Source organism: Heterodontus francisci, chromosome 13, assembly GCF_036365525.1.
Source record: "Heterodontus francisci isolate sHetFra1 chromosome 13, sHetFra1.hap1, whole genome shotgun sequence".
Lineage (NCBI taxonomy): Eukaryota > Metazoa > Chordata > Chondrichthyes > Heterodontiformes > Heterodontidae > Heterodontus > Heterodontus francisci.
This window is the reverse complement of record NC_090383.1, coordinates 44,437,696-44,458,385: the sequence shown is the minus strand read 5'-3', so window position 1 is coordinate 44,458,385 and position 20,690 is coordinate 44,437,696. Positions and strand designations below refer to the sequence as shown.

At 46.8% G+C, this 20,690-nt stretch overlaps 1 protein-coding gene across 2 annotated transcripts in view; it reads left to right on the top strand.

The window, feature by feature from the left end:
- Positions 1–14,161: 14,161 nt before the first annotated feature.
- tcp1 (t-complex 1) overlaps positions 14,162–20,690 on the top strand; it is a 71,121-nt gene continuing 64,592 nt past the window's right edge. For both annotated transcript variants that reach the window (XM_068044744.1, XM_068044743.1), the window contains exon 1: positions 14,162–14,319. The gene's annotated coding sequence lies outside the window, so the exon portion shown is untranslated. The remainder of the gene's footprint in view (positions 14,320–20,690) is intronic.

Below are 20,690 nucleotides of genomic sequence, written 5' to 3'. Positions count from 1 at the left end.
CAGGATGTACAACCTTAGCCATACATGATGTGGCTGTAGGGGAATCCTTTCCTATAATACAGCATCCTTATCGCTTAAGTCCAGAGAAACAGGCCCAGGTAAAAGCAGAAATCCAATACATAGTAACATAGGAGCAGGAGTAGGCCATTCAGCCCATTGAGCTTGCCCCACCATTCAATATGGTCATGGCTCATCTTCCACTTCAATGTCTTTTTCCCACACTATCCTCATATCCCCTTATGTCATACATGCTAGAAAACTACCGAATTGAACTCAGCTGGAGTTCGCCAGTCATGTTAGTGCCTAAACCTGATGGTTCAACTGAATTCTGCAAAAACTACAGGAAGGTTAATGCAGTAACAAAGGCAGACTCCTACCTAATTCCTTGCTTAGAAGAATGTATTGACATAGTGGGCAGTGCCACATTTCTTACAAAAATAGATTTGTGAAAGGGATACTGGCAGGTTCCTTTAACACCCTGAGCTAAAGAAATTTCGGCCTTTGTCACACCAGACAGACTTTTTTAAAAATTCATTCATGGGATGTGGGCATCCCTGGCTATGCCAGCATTTATTGCCCATCCCTAATTGCCTTTGAGAAGGTGGTGGTGTGAGCTGCCTTCTTGAACCGCTGCCGTTCATGTGAGGTAGGTATACCCACAGTGCTGTTAGGAAGGGAGTTCCAGGATTTTGACCCAGCGACAGTGAAGGAACGGTGATATAGTTCCAAGTCAGGATGGTGTGTGACTTGGAGGGGAACTTGCAGGTGGTGATGTTCCCATGCATCTGCTGCTCTTGTCCTTCGAAGTGGTAGAGGTCGCGGGTTTGGAAGGTGCTGTCGAAGGAACCTAGGTGTGTTGCTGCAGTGCATCTTGTAGATGGTACACACAGCTGCCTCTGTGCATCGGTGGTGGAGGGAGTGAATGTTTGTGGATGGTGTGCCAATCAATGGGGCTGCTTTGTTTTGGATGGTGTCATGCTTCTTGAGTGTTGTTGGAGCTGCATCCATCCAGGCAAGTGGAGAGTATTCCATCACACTCCTAACTTGTGCCTTGTAGATGGTGGACAGGCTTTGGGGAGTCCGGAGGTGAGTTACTCGCCGCAGGACTCCTAGCCTCTGAGCTGCTCTTGTAGCCATGGTATTTATATGACTACTCCAGTTCAGTTTCTGGTCAATGGTAGCCCCTAGGATGTTGATAGTGGGGATACAACGATGGTAATGCCGTTGAATGTCAAGGGTAGATGGTTAGATTCTCTCTTGTTGGAGATGGTCATTGCCTGGCATTTGTGTGGTGCAAATGTTACTTGCCACTTATCAGCCCAAGCCTGGATATTGTCCAGGTCTTGCTGCATTTCTACAAGGACTGCTTCAGTATTTGAGGAGTTGTGAACGGTGCGGAACATTGTGCAATCATCAGCGAACATCCCCACTTCTGACCTTATGATTGAAGGAAGGTCATTGATGAAGCAGCTGAAGATGGTTGGGCCTAGGACACTATCCTGAGGAACTCCTGCAGTGATGTCCTGGAGCTCAGATGATTGACCTCCAACAACCACAGCCATCTTCCTTTGTGCTAGGTATGACTCCAACCAGCATAGAGTTTTCCCCCTGATTCCCATTGACTCCAGTTTTGCTGGGGCTCCTTGATGCCTTACTCTGTCAAATGCTGTCTTGATGTCAAGGGCAGTCACTCTCACCTCACCTCTTGAGTTCAGCTCTTTTGTCCATGTTTGAACCAAGGCTGTAATGAGGTCAGGAGCTGAGTGGCCCTGGCGGAACCCAAACTGAGCATCACTGAGCAGGTTATTGCTAAGCAAGTGCTTCTTGATGGCACTGTTGGTGACACCTTCCATCACTTTACTGATGATTGAGAGTAGACTGATGGGGCGATAATTGGCCGGGTTGGACTTGTGCCTGCTTTTTGTGTACAGGACAAAATGTCGAGTGATGCCATTCAAGCTAAAAAATGTCCCAGCTACTTTTCAGAGACTAATGAACCAAGTGGTAACCAGTGTTCCTAACTGTGTGGTTTACCTTGATAATGTGCTAGTTTACAGTGACACTTGGAAGGACAACTTGGAACAACTAGAAGCTCTGTTTAAAAAATTACAGTTGGCTGAGTTGGTGACAAACCTTGCCAAAAGTGAATTTGTGAAAGCACTGGTAATCTACCTAGGGCATATAGTAAGACAAGAGTTGCCAAGAACAGTAAAAGTACAAGCATTGGTGGAATTCCCTGCCCCTAAGACTAAATGAAAAATCATGAGGTTTTTGGGGATGTGTGGCTTCTACTGCAAATTTGTACTCAATTTCAGCACAGTAGCTGCTCCATTGATGGATTTGCTACAAAAAATGAAAGCCAAGGTAGTGTGGTCAGAAGAGTGCCAAACATCTTTTGAGAGGCTGAAAGCAATTTTGATCAATGAACCAGTGTTGGCTACCCCAAATTTCACTAAACCGTTCAAGGTGTCAATTGATGCTGGTGACCTGTGGGTCAGTTCAGTCCTGCTACAAGATGAATCGGGCATAGAAAGGTCAGTGGGATACTTTTCCAAAAAGCTAAATCAACACCAAAAGAGATACTCGACAGTGGAAAAAGAAACCTTGGGATAACTACTAGCTCCTAAACATGTTGAAGTATATGTCCACCATGGCGAAAGAAAGACACTGGTGCATACTGATCATAACCCCCTAGGCTTTGTTGAAAAATTTAAAAAACAGAATGCCAGACTATTTCGATGGAGTTTATTATTGCAGCCCTATCATTAAAGATTATCCACATTGCAGGGATAAAACAATGTAATTGCTGATGCTTTGTCGAGAATTTAACTTTGCTTTGAGATATCTGAGTACAAAGGTACAGGGCATAACTAAATTACAGATAAAGAGTGAATGAGAATGAGTGTGTAAATGTGTTTTAATATTTTTTTCTCATATGCTGTTTTTTTGTCCACTCTTTTAGAATGGTGTTTCATTCCTCCAAAGATGGAGGTGTTATGAAAGTGCTTCCATTTTTAAATTTTTTGAGGACTTGTGTGTAAAAGTTTGTGGAAATACCTGAGGAGATGCTGGGCTTGGTGCATTTTTAAAAGGGGTCAGTGGAAGGACTTGGGACTTTGTTTAAAAACAAACACTTACTGGAAGTCATGGGTCTTAAGCTAAGTAAAAGCAGGTGCCTTGCTGACTATGGGAGTTGTTTATGGAGAAGTGACAAGTCAAGATTTATGGTGATCAAAAGTTGATTTCGTTTTTGGATAGAATTTTGGTTCAGTTGGGGTGTGGGCCGTTTTGAATGTCAGTTGGGGGTATGCCTGCTAAGAGAGAGAAAACACCAGCTCATCCTTTTCCACCTCTTTGAAAACCCTGAGAATCCAGTGTGAGGACTGGAGAAACTGATGCAGCATTTCTCCTGAAAAGCCTGGCCGCACTAATCCTCGATGTCGCCTGAAGAGAATTGCTCCAAAAAGATCCCAGTGCCAGTCGTCTATGTGTATCTGTGTGCCAGACCAAAGGGCCAGCTGAGAACATTCCATATCCATATCTTATCCTTTTTCTTCAAGAATTAACAAGTATTTGGCCAAAATACTTTTTTGTCTTTTTTGTAAAGCTAATCTCTGTAGAGAAACCTTTTTTATTTCCTGGTGTGTGTGCGTGCGTGCGCATGTGTGTGCACGCATGTGTGTGTTGGGGTTATTTTAGAAGGGTATATATTTATACTTCCATATTTCAAACTGTGTGACAAAGCTTTGCACCTTCATTGAATGGGTATTGTTTTATAATAAATTAATAATTTTGTTGTTTATTAAATAAACCCAATTGGTGGATTTTTATCTGGAAACTAGAATAAAGTATATAATTGGCAATATCGGTAACTGGGTAAAAGATTTAAATATATGTTGTGACCCGTGGAGAAGTGGAACTAGAAAAAGACAGTGCACTCCTGCAGCCTCGGTCGTAACAACTAGCATCTATGTTGCTAGGTATCTCAGAAGGAGGATGAGATGGATAACCCAGTTGGCACTTCTGGCTACAGATGGTTACCAGGGCTTCCACCTTGTTTTTTTCACTAGTGTGCTGGACTCTACCATCGTTGAGAATGTTCTTGAAGCCATTCCTCCAGTTAGTTGTTGAATTGTCCACCACCATTCACAACTGGATATGGCAGGACTGCAGACCTTTTATCTGATTCGTTGGAGTGGGATTGCTTTGCTCTATTAAATGCTTCTTCCACTGTTCAGCATACATGTATTCCTGTGTTGTAGCTTCACCAGGTTGACACCTTATTTTTAGGAATGACTGGTGCTGCTCCTGGCATGCAGTCTGGCACTCTTCATTGAACCAGGGTTGATCATCTAGCTTGATGGTAATGGTCAAGTGAAGAATATGCCATTTCATGAGGTTACAGATTGTGGTTGGAGAGCATTCTGCTGATCTCCAACCTCATGCATGCCCAGTTTTGACCTTTTAGATTTGTTCTGAGTTTATCCCATTTAGCAGTGGTGGTGCCACGCAACACGATGGAAGATACCCTCAGTGTGAAGCCAGGATGTTGTCTCCATTAGGACTATGTGCTGGTCACCCCAACCAATATTATCATGGACAGATGCATCTGCAACAGGTAGATTGGTGAGGTCGAGGTCAAGTAGGTTTTTCCCTCTTGTTGGTTCTCTCACTACCATTTTTTTCGTTCGTGGCATTTGGGCATCGCTGGCTAGGCCTGCATTTATTGCCCATCCCTAATTGCCCTTGAGAAGGTGGTGGTGAGCTGTCTTCTTGAACTGCTGCAGTTCTTGGGGTGTAGATACACTTCTTTGGCCTCCTTATCTCGAGAGACAATGGGTAACTGGGGGTGGTCAGTGGTGTGTGGAGCAGCGCCTGGAGTGGCTATAAAGGCCAATTCTAGAGTGACAGGCTCTTCCACAGGTGCTGCAGAAAAATTTGTTTGTCGGGGCTGTTACACAGTTGGCTCTCCCCTTGCGCCTCTGTCTTTTTTCCTGCCAACTGCTAAGTCTCTTCGACTCGCCACACTTTAGCCCCGCCTTTATGGCTGCCCGCCAGCTCTGGCGAACGCTGGCAACTGACTCCCACGACTTGTGATCAATGTCACAGGACTTCATGTCGCGTTTGCAGACGTCTTTAAAGCGAAGACATGGATGGCCGGTGGGTCTGATACCAGTGGCGAGCTCGCTGTACAATGTGTCTTTGGGGATCCTGCCATCTTCCATGCGGCTCACATGGCCAAGCCATCTCAAGCGCCACTGACTCAGTAGGGTGTATAAGCTGGGGATGTTGGCCGCCTCGAGGACTTCTGTGTTGGAGATATGGTCCTGCCACCTGATGCCAAGTATTCTCCGGAGGCAGCGAAGATGGAATGAATTGAGACGTCGCTCTTGGCTGACATACGTTGTCCAGGCCTCACTGCCGTAGAGCAAGGTACTGAGGACACAGGCTTGATACACTCGGACTTTTGTGTTCCGTGTCAGTGCGTCATTTTCCCACACTCTCTTGGCCTGTCTGGACATAGCAGTGGAAGCCTTTCCCATGCGCTTGTTAATTTCTGCATCTGGAGACAGGTTACTGGTGATAGTTGAGCCTAGGTAGGTGAACTCTTGAACCACTTCCAGAGCGTGGTCGCCAATATTGATGGATGGAGCATTTCTGACGTCCTGCCCCATGATGTTCGTTTTCTTGAGGCTGATGGTTCGGCCAAATTCATTGCAGGCAGCCGCAAACCTGTCGATGAGACTCTGCAGGCACTCTTCAGTGTGAGATGTTAAAGCAGCATCATCAGCAAAGAGGAGTTCCCTGATGAGGACTTTCCGTACTTTGGACTTCGCTCTTAGACGGGCAAGGTTGAACAACCTGCCCCCTGATCTTGTGTGGAGGAAAATTCCTTCTTCAGAAGACTTGAACGCATGTGAAAGCAGCAGGGAGAAGAAAATCCCAAAAAGTGTGGGTGCGAGAACACAGCCCTGTTTCACGCCACTCAGGATAGGAAAGGGGTCTGATGAGGAGCCACCATGTTGAATTGTGCCTTTCATATCGTCATGGAATGAGGTGATGATACTTAGTGGCTTTGGTGGACATCCAATCTTTTCTAGTAGTCTGAAGAGACCACGTCTGCTGATGAGGTCAAAGGCTTTGGTGAGATCAATGAAAGCAGTGTAGAGAGGCATCTGTTGTTCGCGGCATTTCTCCTGTATCTGACGAAGGGAGAACAGCATGTCAACGGTCGATCTCTCTGCACGAAAGCCACACTGTGCCTCAGGGTAGACGCGCTCGGCCAGCTTCTGGAGCCTGTTTAGAGCGACTCGAGCAAAGACTTTCCCCACTATGCTGAGCAGGGAGATTCCACGGTAGTTGTTGCAGTCACCGCGGTCACCTTTGTTTTTATAGAGGGTGATGATATTGGCATCGCGCATGTCCTGAGGTACTGCTCCCTCGTCCCAGCACAGGCATAGCAGTTCATGTAGTGCTGAGAGTATAGCAGGCTTGGCACTCTTGATTATTTCAGGGGTAATGCTGTCCTTCCCAGGGGCTTTTCCGCTGGCTAGAGAATCAATGGCATCACTGAGTCCCGATTTTGTTGGCTGTACGTCCAGCTCATCCATGATTGGTAGAGGCTGGGCTGCATTGAGGGCAGTCTCGGTGACAGCATTCTCCCTGGTGTCCAGTTCTCGGTAGTGCTCAACCCAGCGGTCCATTTGCTGGCGTTGGTCAGTGATTATGTCCCCTGATTTAGATTTGAGGGGGGCGATCTTCTTGATGGTTGGCCCAAGAGCTCTCTTAATGCCATCATACATTCCTCTGATGTTTCCGGTGTCTGAGGCCAGCTGAATATGACTGCAAAGGTGTTGCCAGTGGTCGTTTGCGCAGCGCCTGGCTGTCCTTTGTGCAGTGCTTCTGGCTGCTTTAAGTGTTACGGATGTTAACTCGCTGGGGGCTTTCTTGTAGTTCAACAGTGCAATGCACTTAGTGGCTATGACAGGTTCCAGCTCTTCATTATGAGATTGAAACCAGTCTGCATTTCTCTTCGCACTTTTGCCGTAGGTGGTCAAAGCTGACTCATAGATGGCGGCTCTGATGTGGGCCCACTTGGTCTCAGCATCCCCTGTGGGAGTGTTTTCAAGGACTGTTACAAGTGAATTTAGAAATTTTTGTAACAGCTGTGGATGAGAAATTCTGCTCGTGTTGATGCGCGGGTGGCCCTTCTGCTTGGAATGATGTAACTTCTTTGGTCTGAGTCTAACCTTGCTGCACACCAGGGACTGGTCGGTGTCGCAGTCCGCACTGTGGAAGCTGCGTGTGATTTGAACACTGTTTAAGGAGGCTCGCCTTGTGACGATGAGGTCTAGCTGGTGCCAACGACGCGATCTTGGGTGCCTCCATGAAACCTGGTGACAGGGTTTAGTGTGAAAGAACGAGTTGGTGATGCAGAGGTTATGATAGGTACACAACTCAAGCAGTCTCTGCCCGTTCTCATTCATCCTTCCAACGCCATAGCGCCCAAGGCAGGAGGGCCATGAGTCATGGTCGGCCCCAACCCTGGCATTGAAGTCCCCCAGCAGGAATAGGTGTTTGGTGTTGGGGATGCTGCTAATGATGTTATGGAGTTCCTCGGAGAACTGATCTTTAGCTTCAGGTGGGGAGCAGAGTGTTGGAGCATAGATGCTGAGTAGGTGTACTGGACCAGAGGTGGTGAGCAGTCGGATGGACAGTATGCGTTCCGAGCCATTTGAGGGAGGCTCTATCATGCTGAGCAAGGAGTTTCTGATGGCGAAGCCCACTCCAAGAACTTGGTTCTTCAGGATCCCTGCCCTGCCAGAAGAAGGTGTAGTCTTGCTCTGCTAGAGATCCACTCGCGGGGAGGCGTGTCTCCTGAAGTGCTGCAATGTCTACATTGAGTCTACTGAGCTCGTTGTTAATGATGGCGGTCTTCCGAGAATCGTTGATTTGTGTAAGGTCTTCCGACAGGCTAGGACACATAATTCTGACGTTCCAGCTTGCAAAGCGAAGGGCTGGTACCTTCTTTCCTTTTTTCGTGTTGTTTGGTGCAGTGTTGCAGTCCACCTTTCGGGCAATGACCCTGAGCTCCAAGCACCTATTGAAGCAGGTAGACTGTGGCGGGACAGAACCTTATTGACCGGGGGCTGCCCGGTTTGAGGCGGGCGGTAAATGTCCAGTGAGGTGCGATGTCCTCTCCCACCAACAAAGGCAACCCGTGGTGCCCAGTTTCTACGCCAATTTAGCTGGACTTATAACCCGTAACTGCTGCCTTCCGTGTTGTTTCAGTCGCTGTGAGGCAACTATGGAGTGACCTCTCCATGGCGCATGCCTGGGCGAATTTATGGAGGTTGAGAGTTGCCCAATCATCAAAACCCCCCTCTCGGCCTTTCTGGTGGGGTCCAAAGGAGTGCAGAGCACGACGTTTGGCACCGGTATGGCTGCAGGAACTGCCGGAAACATGCCAAAGGTGACACATGACCGCCTACGGGGTTCCGCTCCGGATTTTCTGTTAGGGTTTACTCCCTTAGCCTTGGTCTCTCCCGAGACGCCCACAAGGCAGTGGGGTTGTTAGGGCCCCTACACAGGTGTAGGATGATGCCGGTGGGAGGAGTGGGTGAGAGGGGGAGGGGTGGAGGGAAGGGGGTGCGAGGGGGAGCTGGGAAGGGGGCTGTAAGGGGGTGGGGGGGGTGGAGGGGAAGGGGGTGCAGGGGGAAGATGTTGCAAAGGGGGGCTGGGACAGGGTTGTGAGGGGGTGAGCTGAGAGAGTGGAGCAGGGAAGGGGAAGGGAGGGGGGGAAGGGAGGGGAAGGGGAAGGGAGGGGGGGAGGGGAAGGGGGGGGGGAAAGCGGGTGCAGGTAATAAGCCATTTCCTCAGTTCCCACCATTGACGCCTGGAAAGCTCATCGTCGTCCTTCGGGAGATGAGCGACATCCTCGTGCGCCGGTGCCAGCATTGCCGACAGTTCGCTGCAGATGCTCTCCGAGCCATCTCCCGCGGGCGCTTATGTGCTATTATGAAGGGAATTCCAGGATTTTGATCCAGCGACAGTGAAGGAATGGCAATATAGTTCCAGGTCAGGATGGTGTGTGGCTTGGAGGGGAACTTGCAGGTGGTGGTGTTCCCATGCATCTGCTTCCCTTGTCCTTCAAGCTGCTGGAGGTCGTGAGTTTGGAATATGCTGTTGAAGGAGCCTTGGTTAATTGTTGCAGTGCATCTTGTAGATGGTACACACTGCTGTCACTGTGCGTCAGTGGTGGAGGGAGTGAATGTTTAAGGTAGTAAATGGGGTGCCAATCAAGCAGGTTGCTTTGTCCTGGATGGTGTCGAGCTTCTTGAGTGTTGTTGGAGCTGTACCCATCCAGGCAAGTGGAAAGTATTCCATCACACACCTGACTTGTGCCTTGTAGATGGTGGACAGGCTTTGGGGAGTCAGCAGGTGAGTTACTTGCTGCAGAATTCCCAGCCTCTGACCTGCTCTCATAGCCACTGCATTTATCTGGCTGGTCCAGTTCAGTTTCTGGTCAATGGTGACCCCCCCAGGATGTTGATAGTGGGGGATTCAGCGATGGTAATGCCATTGAATGTCAAAGGGAGATGGTTGGATTATCTCTTGTTTCAGATGGTCATTGTCTGAATGTTACTTGTCACTTATCAGCCCAAGCCTGGATGTTGTCCAGATCTTGCTGCCTATGGACACGGGCTGCTTCAATATCTGAGGAATTGTGAACGTTGCTGAACATTGTGCAATCATCAGTGAATATCCCCACTTCTGACCTTTATGATGGAGAGAAGGTCATAGATGAAGCAGCTGAAGATGGATGGGCCTAGGGCACTGCCCTAAGGAACTCCTGCAGTGATTTTCTGGGCCTGAGATGATTGACCTCCAACTACCACAACCATCTCCCTTTGTGCTAGGTATGACTCCAACCAGTGGAGAGTTTTCCCCCTGATTCCCATTGACTCCAGTTTTGCTAGAGCTCCTTGATGCCATGCTCAGTAAAACGCTGCCTTGATGTGAAGGGTAGTCACTCTCACCTCACCTCTTGAGGTCAACTCTTTTGTTCATGTTTGGACCAAGGCTGTAATGAGGTCAGGAGCTGAGTGGCTCTGGCGGAACCCAAACTGAGCGTAAGTGAGCAGGTTATTGTTGAGCAAGTGCTGCTTGATGGCACTGTCAATGACCCCTTCCATCACTTTGCTGATGATCGGGAGTAGACTGATAAGAAAAGTCCAACCCGGCCAAATACTGCCCTGCTTTTTGTGCACAGGACATACCTGAGCAATTTTCCACATTGCTGGGTAGATGCCAATGTTGTAGCTGTACTGGAACAGCTTGGCCAGGGGTGCGGCTAATTCTGGAGCACATGTCTTCAGTACTATTGCCGGAATGTTGTCATAGCCTTTGCAGTATCCAGGGCCTTCAGCTGTTTCTTGATATCACGGGGAGTGAATCGGATTTGCTGAAGACTGGCATCTGTGATGGTGGGTACCTCAGGAGGAGGCTGAGATAGATCATCCACTTGGCACATGTGGCTGAAGATGGATGCAGATGTTTCTGATGTGCTGGGCTCCCCCATCATTGAGGATGGGGATATTTGTGGAGTCTCCTCCTCCTATCAATTGTTTAACTGTCCACCACCATTCATGACTAGATGTGGCAGGACTGCAGATCTTAGATCTGATTTGTTGGTTGTGGGATTGCTTATCCCTGTCTATTGTATGCTGCTTCTGCTGTTTGGCATGCAAGTAGTCCTGTGTTTTAGCTACACCAGGCTGACACCTCATTTTTAGGTATGCCTGGTGCTGCTCCTGGCATGCCCTCCTGCACTCTTCATTGAACCAGGATTGGTCTCACGGCTTGATGGTAATTGTTTCTGAATACAATTCTTCTGCTGCTGATGGTCGACAGCAACTCATGTATGCCCAGTTTGAGCTGCAAGATCTGTCCTGAATCTATCCCATTTTGCACAGTGGTAGCACCACACAACATGATGGAGGGTATCCTCAATGTGAAGACGGGGCTTCGTCTCCACAAGGACAGTGCAGTGACCGCTCCTACCAAGACTGACATGGACAGATGCATCTGAGACAGGTCGAGGTCAAATAGGTTTTTCCCTCTTGTTGGTTCCCTCACCACCTGTTGCATACCCAGTCTAGCAGATATGTCCTTTAGGATTCGGCCAGATCAGTCAGTAGTGATGCTACGGAGCCATTTATGGTGATGGACATTGAAGTCCCCCACCCAGAGTACATTTTGTGCCCTTGCTACCCTCAATGCTTCTTCCAATTGGTGTTCAACATGGAGAAGCATTGATTCATCAACTGAGGCACAGCGATAGGTGGTAATCAGCAGGAGGTTTCCTTGCCCATGTTTGACCTGATGCCATGAGACCTCATGGGGTCCGGAGTCAATGTTGAGGAATACCAGGGCAACTCCCTCCCTACTGTATACTACTGTGTCGCCACCTCTGGCGGATATGTCCTGCCGGTGGGACAGGACATACTCAGGGATGGTGATGGTGGTGTCTGGGACATTGCAAGGTAGAATTCTGTGAGTATGACTGTCAGGCATACTTGTGTTGTCTGTGAGACAACTCTCCCAATTTTGGCACTTTGCAGGGTTGGCAGGGCTAGGTTTGACATTGTTGTTTCCAGTGCCTAGGTCGATGCCGGGTGATCCATCCGGTTTCATTCCTTTTCTGAGACTTTGTAGCCATTTGATACAACAGAATGGCTTGCCAGACCATTTCAGAGGGCATTTAAGAGTCAACCACATTGCTGTGGTCTGGAGTCACATGTAGGCCAGACCAGGTAAGGATGGCAGATTCCCTTCCCTAAAGGACATTAGTGAACCAGATGGGTTTTTACAATAATCGACAATGGTTTCATGGTCAACACTAGACTACCTTTTAATTCCAGCTTTATTAATTGAATTCAAATTCCACCATCTGCTGTGGTGGGATTCGAACCCATGTCCCCAGAGCATAAGCCTGGGGTTCTAGTGACATTATCACGACCACACCGCCTCCCCTACCTGCCACAGGCCCAGTCTGGCAGATGTCCTTCAGGGCTTTGCCAGCTTGGTCAGTAGTGGTAATACCAAGCTACCCTTGGTGATGGACTTTGAATCTCCCCATCCAGAGTACATTCTGTGCCCTTGCTACCCTCGATGCCTCTTTCAAGTGGTGTTCAACATGGAGGAGTACTTATTCATCAGTTGAGGGAGAGCGGTAGGTTTTTAAAAATTCATTCATGGGTTGTGGGCATCGCTGGCTAGGACAGCATTTATTGACCATCCCTAATTGCCCTTGAGAAGGTGGTGGTGAGCCACCATCTTGAACTGCTGCGGCCCATGTAGGGTAGGTACACCCACAGTGCTGTTAGGAAGGGAGTTCTAGGATTTTGATGCAGCGACAGTGAAGGAACGGCGATATAGTTCCAAGTCAGGATGGTGTGTGGCTTGGAGGGCAACTTGCAGGTGGTGGTTGTTAATCTGTTAATTGCATGTCAATGGTTTGATTATATGCAGGTGAAGGGTGTTAATTGAGGTCTTAGTTGAGCATTTATAAGCAAACACTCATGGAAACTGGTGGAGGTTTTGAGTGAGGAACTACATGTTTGTAATCCTTTTATTCTGCACAATAAATGTGAAACTGAGAAAATATATGCTCCAGCATTATCCTTCCATACAAGCTTTCTGGAATTTATCAATGGTTCCTTTACTGTCGCTGAGTCAAAATCCTGGAACCCCCTTCCTAACATCACTGTGGGTGTACCTACCTCACATGGACTGCAGTGGTTCAAGAAGGTGGCTCACCACCACTTGCTCAATGGCAATTAGGGATGGACAATAAATGCTGTCCTAGCCAGCGATGCCCGCATCCCATGAATGAATTTTAAAAACCTACCGCTCTCCCTCAACTGATGAATAAGTACTCCTCCATGTTGAACACCACTTGAAAGAGGCATTGAGGGTAGCAAGGGCACAGAATGTACTCTGGGTGGGGAGATTCAAAGTCCGTCACCAAGGGTGGCTTGGTATTACCACTACTGACCAAGCTGGCTGCAGCTGCCCTTGTCCTTCTAGGTGGTAGAGGTTGCAGATTTGGAAGGTGCTGTCTACGGATTCTGGGTGCGTTGCTGCAGTGCATCTTGTAGTGCACACCGCTGCCACTGTGTGTCGGTGGTGGAGGGAGTGAGTGTTTGTGGATGGGGTGCCAATGAAATGGCTGCTTTGTCCTTGATGGTGTCGAGCTTCTTGAGTGTTGTTGGAGTTGCACCCATCCAGGCAAGTGGAGAGTATTCCATCACACTCCTGACTTGTGCCTTGTAGATGGTGGACAGGCTTTGGGGATTCAGGAGGTAAGTTACTCGTCGCAGGATTCCTAGCCTCTGACCTGCTTTTGTAGCCAAGGTATTTATATGGCTACTCCAGTTCAGTTTCTTGTCAATGATAATGCTGATAGTGAGGGATTCAGCGATAGTAATGCCATTGAATGTCAAAGGGAGATGGTTATATTCTCTCTTGATGGAGCTACTCATTGCCTGACATTTGTGCGGTACGAATGTTACTTGCCACTTATCAGCCCAAGCCTGGATATTGTTTAGGTCTTGCTGCATTTCTACACGGGCTGCTTCAGTATCTGAGGAGTTGTGAATGGTGCTTAACATTGGTAATCACCAGGGGTTTTCCTTGCCCATGTTTGGCCTGATGCCAGTAGACCTCATGGGGTCCGAAGCCAATGTTGAGGACTCCCAGGGCCTCTCCCTCCTGACTGTCGACCACTGTGTCACCACCTCTGGTGGGTCCTGCCAGTGGGACAGGACATGCGCAGGGTTGGTGATGCTGGAGTCTGGGACATTGGCTATAAGGTATGATTTGGAGAATATGACTATGTCAGGCTGTGCTTGACCAGATGGGATTGATATAGAATAGATTTACCAGCTCAAAACTGGGGATCCAAACGGTGCTATGTGGCATCAGCAGCAGCAGAAGAATTGTACTCCACCACAATGTGTAACTGGCACATTGCACAAGTCTGGCATATCCTGTAGTGTTTTGAAATTGCAATTGCATTCTGCATTGGGTACTCTAGCGGCTACTGTAGAACACACATGATCACAAAGCGAAAATGAAACTAAGACAGAATAAAAGAGAAGCCTTTATGCTCAGCTACTGCAATTTTTGTCTCTCTGTCTTTGCTTCATATCCTATACTAAACTCGGCTAAAACCTTACTCAAGTCCCGAATACATTACCACGACATGGAGGTAAACAGCAACTGATGGAAAATAAGCAGAAACATTGCTTGCAGGTATGAGAATTTTGTACTTTTTTGTCTACTTTCAGCATTTTAACTTGGAGACAGTGTTAGGCCCAACAGGAAGCTAGTACAGTGTAAAATCACGCATTGATCTCTCCAAAATAACCATCCAATCAAAGAAATATATATAATCTTAGATCACTGCAGAGAAGTTTCCTCTCAAAGGAATGCGATCCCTTATCACTGCATTGCTGATCAGTATGGCATTGTCTATGCCCAATCTACCACCTTTTGATGTGCATTCAGAGCCATCATCTGTATTCGCATGTTGGCAAAAGTGCTTGCCATGTTCGAAGGCGCGATGGCAGGTTTTGCAATCAAAGACACATGGAAAAAAGCCTTACATTATGGAGGTGAAGAATCTTTGAGACAGTTACGCCTGAGGAGAATGCCTACAACTCAGCAAAAAATGCACTGACAACCTACTTCACGCCCAAGGAATACACCATATACAAAACCATTGTCTTCAAACGTGCTAAGCAAGAAGCAAACAAGACAATCGATCAATATTGCACACGTTTGAGGCACCTGGCCACTAGATGTGACTTCGGTGATACTGAGCATGTCGAATGGAAAATCAAAACACAAATAGTCGAAGGCTGTCTCTCCAGTCAACTAAGCCGAAAAGCACTTGAGAAAGACAAAAAGCCATCAGAGCTGCTGGAGTTAGCAAGATCACTGTTGCTGTCTAGAGCTACTGAAGTTGAGGGTGCTAGCAGTAACTACCACACTCCAAGTTCAACTCCTGTAAACACGAGTCATCGCTCATGTGCTAGGAAACCACCTGCAAAGCAACAACAGCCGTCTCACAAACAGAGCTGTGACTTATTCAAAGAATGCTTCCACTCTGGCGGTGCTTACCCACACTGGACACAGTGTCCTGCTACTGGTAAACAGTGTAAAGCCTATGGAAAACCCAACCAATTTGCTCCTGTTTATTGCTCATCAGCAAAATCAATTACTAAGTCCAATACCAACACAAGGGTGCCATGTATGTGTACCACAGCAAAAAGGCAAGAGAATTGAGCCAAAGTAGATGTGGATAACCCTGAACATACTTTAGTCCTCTCACTCTCTCAGACACAGCAAACAACCACATATGACAGTAACCATTGGTTACTCAGACGTAGGTGCTCTCATAGTCATAGGAGCATCAGTCAATGTCTTGGGAGACAAAACATTCAACAAACTTCAGATTCAAACAAACACAGAGGGTGGTGAGTGCCTGGAACTTGTTGCCGGGGGAGGTGGTGGAAGCAGGTACCATAGAGACGTTTAATAGGCATCTTGACAAATACATGAATAGGATGGGAATAGAGGGATACGGACCCCGGAAGTGCAGAAGGTTTTAGTTTAGGCAGACATCAAGATCGGCGCAGGCTTGGAGGGCCGAATGGCCTGTTCCTGTGCTGTACTGTTCTTTGTTCTTTGATTGCCCCATTCTCTGCAAATCAATGCCTCCTCCTCCAGTCTGGTGAGAAAGGCAAGGTTGGCCAGCCCGCCACCTCTCTCGGGCATTCTGTGCCCTCTTCTCCAGTGGAGACACATGGCAATTAGTTCAGTCCCTTGACTTGAAGGAGCACCCACTCACCCCTTGTGGTGCATCTGGAACCAATGGCATTGAATTGCACAGGTGGCACAATTCTGGACCATTTGTCTCAGATGTGCCTAGCTTACTGCCCACAACAGGGCTGCAGCCATTCACTGCATTGGATGGCTTCGACTTTGCAGCACCAGCACCCAGTGACACTCCCGTATCAGTTAAAAGCTGCAATGACTGCGGAATGCCCCTTACCCTGGCAGAGCGCAGAAGGCCATTGACCCACTTTCAGCACTGGAGTCATGTCCTCACTACCCCGCGGCTGCTAACCTCCTCCGCAACCTTCAACCACGCCTTCTTGGTGACTTGGGGAGGCCTCCTCCTTCTGTCTGCTGGGAAGAGGATCTCCCGCCTTGCCTCAGCCGCCTGGAGGAAGGCATGCAAGGAGTCTTCAGAGAACCTGGGGTCCATGCGGTTGCATCTCTCTGCCATTGTCACAAGCAGGTTCTGGTCTGTCTCGGATATATTAATGTTTACTGGATAGGTCACCCCTTTAATTCCTGTTGCACTCCTTTCAACCTCAGGCAGTTCCATTCCTTCTTCTAACATGCAGCTCCTCCTTTTTAAATGGCTTTCAGCACCTTCTTCCAGCTTTGCCCCACCCCTGCCGATGCTCACTCTCCTGCCCGCGCCTGCCTTTTTCTGTCATAAATATGCCGCCGAGCCGCTAATTGGTTAGTAATCACTCTATCAGGGCAGCAGCTAGGCACAGAACGACTTGGACATCCGCTTCCGCCTCCCAGAACATGGAGCCGCCGACAAAGGTAAAATTCCAGCCATTCAGTACAAAAGCAGGGACGTTATGCTGAACCTTTATAAAGAAAGCTGTGGGTAGGCCCCCGCTGGAATATTGTGTACATTTCTGATCACCACACTTCAGGAAGGATGTGAGGGTTCTTGAGAGGGTTGCAGAGCAGATTTACCAGTGTGGTTCCATGGATGGAGGATTTTAGTTACAAGTTAGGTTGGAAAAGCTGGGTTTGTTCTCCTTAGAACAAAGGACATTGAGGGGAGATTTAATAGAAGTGTACAAGATTATAACAGGCTTAGATAAGTTAGACAAGGAAAGGCTGTTCCCATTAACAAATGGTACAAAGACAAGGGGACACAGATTGAAGATTTTGGGCAAAAGATGCAGGGGGAATATAAGGAAGCACTTTTTCTTTTTTACGCAGCAGGTGGTAATGACCTGGAACTCACAACCCACAAGGGTGGTGGAAGCAGAGACGATCAATAACTTCAAGAGGAAGTTGGATGGCCACTTGAGAAAAATAGACTTGTGGGGCTACAAGGATCGAGCTGTAGAGTGGGACTGACAGCATAGCTCCATGGAGAGTCGGCATGGACTCGATTGGCCAAATGGCCTCCTTCTGTGCCATAAATGAGTCTATGACCATGACCATGATTGCAAAGGAATTTTAGGGTGGCTTGTTTCTACAGTTTTGGCAGATAGTACATTCTGGGTCACTGGCTAGACCAGGCCAATAAACAAAGCTTCTAGCTATGGATTTCATACTGACTATTCCTGTGTCTTCAGTGTGGAGTTCTGCCATAATCCTATCTCTCAGCGAACTCTGTACTACCATTCTGTGACCCCACTTAATGCAGCCCTGTTTGCATGATAACTTATTGTGATGATTGTGGAATGGTTTCAGTTTGTACACTGTCTGTTCGTAGACACTTTTCAACATTGAGTTTTTGAGTTTCAGCTGCAATTTCAGTTGCAGTGATTGGAAAGTCATCATCTACTACTCCTATTGTGAAGATTCACAGCCTACTTCTGAGTCTCCTGTAAAGGTTAGAAATGTAATAGATTTTAAGCAAATAAAGTGGGAGTGGGGCAAGAGATAACAAAAGGGAAGGTATTGTTAGGACAAGGTCAAAAAGAATAACTGACAAGAAGGTCATGGAGCAAAGGCAAACGGTATGTTAATGGTGTGCTGAAAGACAAAGTGTTAGTGCAGAGAGGGTGTTAATGGATAGAGAAATGAACAGCCCTGGTCCAAAGCACAAACATGAAAAAAACAAAGGGCACATGGTAAAAAGAAATGATTAATGAAACAAACTAAAATAAAATAAAAAGAAAAGAATAACTACAAATAAAAAGGGGGGCCCTTCATGCTCTGAAATTATGGAACTCAATGTTCAGTCTGGCAGGCTGTAGTGTGCCTAATCAGTAAATGAGATGCTGTTCCTTGAGCTTGCGTTGATGTATTCGCTGCTCACAATGTGGTCTCCTCTACATTGGGGAGACCAAACGCAGATTGGGTACTGTATTCGCTGCTCACAATTTGGCCTCCACTACATGGCGGAGACCAAACACAGATTGGGAGACAGCTTTGTGGAACACCTCCACTCAGTCAGAAAGTATGACCTGAGTTTTTAGTTGCTTGCCATTTCAACACCCCTCCGCCGCTTGCTCTCATATCTGTCCTGGGCTTGCTGCAGTGTTCCAGTGAACATCAATGCAAGCTCAAGGAACAGCATCTCATTTACCGATTAGGCATGCTACAGCCTGCAGCACTGAACATTGAGTTCCATAATTTCAGAGAATGATGGGACCCCCTTTTTATGTGTAGTTATTTTTTCTTTTTATTTTATTTTAGTTTGTTTTATCATTCTTTTTTTTTTGCTTTTTTTGTCATTTTTCTGTCCATTAACACCCTCTCTGCACTAATACTTTGTCTTTCATCACACCATTAACATACCGTTTACCTTTGCTCCATAACCTTCTTGTCAGTTATTCTCTGTGACCCTTGTCCTATCAACATCTTCCCTTTTGTTATCGTTTGCCCACCCCCACTTTATTTACTTAAAACCTATTACATTTCTAACCTTTGCCAGTTCTGATGAAAGATCACTGACTTGAAACATTAACTCTGCTTCTCTCTCCACAGATGCTGACAGACCTGCTGAGTATTTCCAGCATTTCTTGTTTTTATTCTAGTTTTCAACTGAACGGTGCTTGCAGTTAGAGGTTCGTAATTAAATTTTCTCTCATACGGGTCTCTACCCTTCATGGAGAATCTGCAGCAATGCAATGTGCATATTGATGTACTGTTGATTTACTAATACCTTTGTACAAAAATCTATAATTTAAGTGATTTCTAGTGGCATAAATGCTGTACAGCTCTAGCTCCTCTCTGCTTAGGCACTCTGGATTCAGTTGAAGATTGTGAAGTCCATTCTTGTGACATTGTTATTTTCCATTATCACTGCAATGAGTTCCCTTTCGTGCTTTGGCCTTCACTCGGTAAGCAGTTGCAATGTGGCCTTTCTTTTGGCAATTAAAGCACTTGGCATTTCTGTAAATTCCATATTTTTATTAATTGAATTCAAATTCCACCGTCTGCTGTGGTGGGATTCGAACCCATGTCCCCAGAGCAATACCTGGGTCTCTGGGTTACTAGTCCAGTGACAATACCAGTATGCCACCGCCTCCCCTTTTAGTAACTTTGATTGGATTCTTTTGTCCACCAATCAGCACAAAAATCGGTCTAAAAATGAGCCAAAGTTGCAAAGTAGTGATAAATTTTTAAGTACGACAAAGTACACACCAACTGTTTCACTACTTTTCTGATTTCGATTTCCAAATTTGTAGCCTGCCTGCTATCTCTAGTGGCTTAGGATTGAAATGTTCCTCCAACTTGGTGAAGGCTGTGTTGAATGGCACATCTTTTGCCTTGTTGGGAGCAAGGACATTTGTAAGCATGCCATAGAATTCTGGGCCAATTTCCGTAAGCAAAATTACTTCCTTGCACTCAAGAATTGCCTTACTCTGAGTCTTGACCTCTTCACTTTCACCTTACATTGCAAAAATATTAGCTCTGTAAAACATGTATATTCTTTCAATACATGAACTGAATTGTTCTTGAGCCCTCTCGTATGTTCCTAACCTTCTGATGTATCCCCTGGGCACAGCTATGTTGTCCTGTTTCCAAATTCACAGTAACTCAGTAAACGTTTTACTGTGGCTGCCCATAACAGTGATACCTAAAACTAGTCCAATCAGTGGTTGAAAATATTCTCTTATCCAAATGAACACTTTGAAACCAATGCACATTGGGACCCTGTGGCATCCAATTCAACTGAGGAAACAGCTTGAGGCTCAGGCATTGCAGATACCAGTCAAAATCTCTCCCATCTGAGCAGGTAGGTCATCAGAAGTTGGCTGAACTTGTTCACTGCTGCAGTTTGCTGTCTATTTTGACTGACTTTTATCTCATCCTCACATGCCATTTTCTGTGATATATTTGGGTGGCACTAACAGACCAGATGGACACCAAGCATGGCCAGTTTAAGGAAGTGTTTAGTCATCATATCATTAGCATATTGTACAAATACAAGACAAGAACAATTGGAATCCTCAGGAAGGAGGAAGCGGAGGAGCCACATGTGGCCATCGTGCCTGTAGCCACTCACCTGGCTGCCGGAGAAGCCCGCGACGGCTTCATCCAGGCACGTTTACTTAATCTTTGTGCGTGAGGGCATCTGACAGTGCCATCAGAAACCCTGCAATCAAAACCTACCCAAACCACAATTCATTCCAGCAGTTAACAATCCAACTATCACATTCAAATCCTTTCCTCATCATAAGAGCTGGTCATACCAGTCGCCTGAAGGCTACTGGCCAGCGTGAATGGGGGATGCAACAAAGCAGAGGCCAGGAGAATGAGAAGTTCAAAAAAAGTAAAAGTAAAATACTGCAGATGCTGGAAATCTGAAATAAAAACAGAAATTGCTGGTAATACTCAGCAGGTTT